This window comes from Notothenia coriiceps, unplaced genomic scaffold (assembly GCF_000735185.1).
Source record: "Notothenia coriiceps isolate Sejong01 unplaced genomic scaffold, NC01 NC01_scaffold00001360, whole genome shotgun sequence".
Classification (NCBI taxonomy): domain Eukaryota; kingdom Metazoa; phylum Chordata; class Actinopteri; order Perciformes; family Nototheniidae; genus Notothenia; species Notothenia coriiceps.
Genome location: NW_011334061.1, coordinates 1 through 4,899, shown reverse-complemented (window position 1 = coordinate 4,899; position 4,899 = coordinate 1). Strand labels below are relative to the sequence as shown.

General features: G+C 43.9%; 1 long non-coding RNA gene across 1 annotated transcript; it reads right to left on the bottom strand.

The window, feature by feature from the left end:
• Positions 1-60: 60 nt before the first annotated feature.
• On the bottom strand, positions 61-2,602 carry LOC104960341 (uncharacterized). Its single transcript, XR_799980.1, has 3 exons — positions 2,431-2,602; positions 975-1,064; positions 61-721 (listed from the first exon to the last, which is right to left on the bottom strand). It is a non-coding gene; the product is annotated as an uncharacterized lncRNA (long non-coding RNA).
• Between the last annotated feature and the right edge of the window lie 2,297 nt (positions 2,603-4,899).

Here is a 4,899-nt window from a genome sequence, read left to right as displayed (position 1 = left end):
GTCGATGTGCTGTAGTTCCTTTATAGCTCAACGTTAGCCGCCTTTAGCTTAGCGGTGGAGACGTGAAGTCATGTGACCGTGCTGTTGTTCCTTTATAGCTCTACGTTAGCCGCCTTTAGCATTAGCAATTTACTTCAGAAACAAAACGTGTAAGTATCGTAAACATTTGTTTGACACAGAGATTATTTTCTGCAATAATCCAAAATCACATGGAGGAATCCCATTGGACCAGGAGATGCTGCCTTCAGGGACCAACATGGGAATACGACATCCCTGCACCTCTCTATAGCTGATACATAGTAATAATTAATATTAAAAACAAACGTTATAAAATGATTCTGTGGCACTCTCACAAGCATACTGTTTCCAGAACGATATGCTCCTACATGGTTTCAGCAGGTAGATCTTTGGTTTTTAGAAGCACTATGTACACTCTTCATTTGTTGAATTCCTTCCTATGATTTCTGTGATCATTAAAACACACTCTCTAACGCAACACTAGACATCTTCTCAGTAGCATTTGGTCCTGAACGCACCTCTCCATACTTCATTTATTATTGTTTTTTAAAACATGGCACACCCGAGATGTACTTCCTGCTGTGTTGTCTCACGACGAGGAAATCTGCCCGTGAACACGGAAACGATAAAGACACGTGTAGTCAACGTGACCCCAATTACTGAGAACACGTAACTCCACCAGTCTGTAGACAACACTGGAGATCTGAGAGGAGGAGGAGGAGGAGGGAAATGTAAGAGATAAATAAAGCAGAAATGACATTACATTTTTTTTTCTATGGATACTCTATAGATATTCATCTTTTATTCTGTATTTATTGTTAATGCTTTTAGTTTATCTTTAACTCAATGTCTTGTAAACAGGCTGCAATCAGAGATCAATAGTGAATCTATTCTAATGACTAGCCTGTTCACAATGCAATTCATTTTCACATCACCATTCCTCAGTCTGAACTCACGGGCAGTTTGAACGTCTGCGTAGATTCTCCGTTCTCATCGTAGGTGAACGTCCCGAGCAGAGAGCCTTCCTCTGACTCCTCTCTCATGCCCTGGGAGATACAGATCGGGCCGTGTCAATAACATACAGAGGATGACAAACAGATGTAAAGGTCTCTGTAGCTAGTGTACCAAAACAAACCCAAAAAACTGATATGGATTAAAGGTCTCCTATTTCTCTCTCTCAGGTTTACCACAAGGTGAGTTCCTTTTGATTTCCTGCTTCTTCACACAGACTCTCTCCAGTGCAGGTTAGCTCTGAGTGTTAGCATGCTAATGTAAATACAGGCCATATTACTTCCACAACACGTCTTATTGTTTCTGACAGCAACGTTTCTGATTGGCCCGTGGCGGTAAAGCCCGCCCACATTTTAGTAATGTCGTCATGACGCAGCAAATCTGGATCAGCTCCGTTGTTCCCCCGTTTTTAGAGTTGTGGGTATGGAGGAAAAGAGAGAGGGTTTTGTTTCCTGACACTTTGTGAGTCTTCTGACACACCAGGGACACACCGGGGACACACCGGGGACACACCGGGGACACACCAGGGACACACCAGGGACACATGTTGATGTATAAAAGACATCACAAATTGCATTTTGCATGATAGGAGAGTTTTAATAACTTATGAAATAGTAGGAACAGAGCAAATTCATCCTCAGAGGATAAAGAAGTTCTGCACCCAGAACACAGCTCACAGTCACACTATATAGTAGAGAATATCCAACTGGTCCCACCCTTCAATTCTCTTAGACATCATCTAAACATCCCATCATTAAGACCCTGTTACGGGTGCCGCCTTCTATCTGCCCATTAACCTGTCTGTAAGCGTTTGCAGCTGTGTGTGTTTTATGTATATGAGCTGTGCCGTTGCCCGGACGCCATTGGATGCTGGTTTTCCTGTCCCTCCCCCGGTAGGCGTGACCGAAGATCTGGATTGGAGCAGGCCGGGCTTGACTCTCCAATCCCCGCACACACCTTCCGGGGATAACTACAAGACCGTTAGTCGAGAGAGCTCTGCATATGTGGCAGATGATAATTCTGTTAACTTCTTTAGTGCCTTTTGTTGTTTGTTTAAACCGGTGCCTTTGTGGCCTTTTGTTTTGATTGTGGTTGTTTGTTGCCAATTTTACTGCGCACTTTTAATTAACTTCCAATTTACCAATTTCAACTGGTTACATGTTACTTTCTACTTTCCACGAGCAAGGACGTAACAGACCCCCTTGTCTTTAACCATTTGCAAATCCACCTTTCACTCTTCCTTTGCCTCCTGAACTGTAAATCCTTAACGATGTGTCTCTGTTAAACACACACGAGACTAAGCATGCAATTTAACAGTGTACAAAAAAAAGACAATAAGAGTATATTTTTTAAATGATTATATGATCATTTGCCACGACAATATTCTCTGGGGTGACTCACGTAGACCTGGAGGTCTCGGGGGGCGGAGTCGATGCGTCCGGTGGGAGAGTTGTATCGGGGGAGGTGGTCCAGGGTCACGTGACTCACGGTGATGGGGTGAGAGAGGGAGATCAGGAGCGTGCCCTGCACACCGTGAAACGCCCAACATTTACCCGGCAACAGCACTGGGGAACCCTGGGAGAAACGAGGAGAGAGGAGGGTTTGATCTTACTGAGAAGAAAGGTTAGTGGAGGTCAATGTGAGGAAAGGTTAGAGGAGGTGAGAAAGGTTAGAGGAGGTCAATGTGAGAAAGGTTAGAGGAGGTGAGAAAGGTTAGAGGAGGTCAATGTGAGAAAGGTTAGAGGAGGTCAATGTGAGAAAGGTTAGAGGAGGTCAATGTGAGAAAGGTTAGAGGAGGTGAGAAAGGTTAGAGGAGGTCAATGTGAGAAAGGTTAGAGGAGGTCAATGTGAGAAAGGTTAGAGGAGTCAATGTGAGAAAGGTTAGAGGAGGTCAATGTGAGAAAGGTTAGAGGAGGTCAATGTGAGAAAGGTTAGAGGAGGTGAGAAAGGTTAGAGGAGGTCAATGTGAGAAAAGGTTAGAGGAGGTGAGAAAGGTTAGAGGAGGTCAATGTGAGAAAGGTTAGAGGAGGTGAGAAAGGTTAGAGGAGGTCAATGTGAGAAAGGTTAGAGGAGGTCAATGTGAGAAAGGTTAGAGGAGGTCAATGTGAGAAAGGTTAGAGGAGGTCAATGTGAGAAAGGTTAGAGGAGGTGAGAAAGGTTAGAGGAGGTCAATGTGAGAAAGGTTAGAGGAGGTCAATGTGAGAAAGGTTAGAGGAGGTCAATGTGAGAAAGGTTAGAGGAGGTGAGAAAGGTTAGAGGAGGTCAATGTGAGGAAAGGTTAGAGGAGGTCAATGTGAGAAAGGTTAGAGGAGGTCAATGTGAGAAAGGTTAGAGGAGGTGAGAAAGGTTAAAGGAGGTCAATGTGAGAAAGGTTAGAGGAGGTGAGAAAGGTTAGAGGAGGTCAATGTGAGAAAGGTTAGAGGAGGTCAATGTGAGAAAGGTTAGAGGAGGTCAATGTGAGAAAGATTAGAGGAAGTCAATGTGAGAAACATTAGAGGAGGTCAATGTGAGAAAGGTTAGAGAGTGAGAAAGGTTAGAGGAGGTCAATGTGAGAAAGGTTAGAGGAGGTCAATGTGAGAAACATTAGAGGAGGTCAATGTGAGAAAGGTTAGAGGAGGTCAATGTGAGAAAGGTTAGAGGAGGTCAATGTGAGAAAGGTTAGAGGAGGTGAGAAAGGTTAGAGGAGGTCAATGTGAGAAAGGTTAGAGGAGGTGAGAAAGGTTAGAGGAGGTGAGAAAGGTTAGAGGAGGTGAGAAACATTAGAGGAGGTCAATGTGAGAAAGGTTAGAGGAGGTCAATGTGAGAAAGGTTAGAGGAGGTCAATGTGAGAAAGGTTAGAGGAGGTCAATGTGAGAAAGGTTAGAGGAGGTGAGAAAGGTTAGAGGAGGTCAATGTGAGAAAGGTTAGAGGAGGTCAATGTGAGAAAGGTTAGAGGAGGTCAATGTGAGAAAGGTTAGAGGAGGTCAATGTGAGAAAGGTTAGAGGAGGTGAGAAAGGTTAGAGGAGGTCAATGTGAGAAAGGTTAGAGGAGGTCAATGTGAGAAACATTAGAGGAGGTCAATGTGAGAAAGGTTAGAGGAGGTCAATGTGAGAAAGATTAGAGGAGGTCAATGTGAGAAACATTAGAGGAGGTCAATGTGAGAAAGGTTAGAGGAGGTCAATGTGAGAAAGGTTAGAGGAGGTCAATGTGAGAAAGGAGGTGAGAAAGGTTAGAGGAGGTCAATGTGAGAAAGGTTAGAGGAGGTGAGAAAGATTAGAGGAGGTCAATGTGAGAAACATTAGAGGAGGTCAATGTGAGAAAGATTAGAGGAGGTCAATGTGAGAAAGGTTAGAGGAGGTCAATGTGAGAAAGGTTAGAGGAGGTGAGAAAGGTTAGAGGAGGTCAATGTGAGAAAAAGTAGGAGGTAAGAGAAAGTTAGAGGAGGTCAATGTGAGAAAGGTTAGAGGAGGTGAGAAAGGTTAGAGGAGGTATAATACATGTGAGAAAGATTAGAGGAGGTCAATGTGAGAAAGGTTAGAGGAGGTCAATGTGAGAAAGGTTAGAGGAGGTGAGAAAGGTTAGAGGAGGTCAATGTGAGAAAGGTTAGAGGAGGTGAGAAAGATTAGAGGAGGTCAATGTGAGAAACATTAGAGGAGGTGAGAAAGGTTAGTGGAGGTCAATGTGAGAAAAGTTAGAGGAGGTCAATGTGAGAAAGGTTAGAGGAGGTCAATGTGAGAAAGATTAGAGGAGGTCAATGTGAGAAAGGTTAGAGGAGGTCAATGTGAGAAAGGTTAGAGGAGGTCAATGTGAGAAAGGTTAGAGGAGGTGAGAAAGGTTAGAGGAGGTCAATGTGAGAAAGGTTAGAGGAGGTGAGAAAGGTTAGAGGAGGT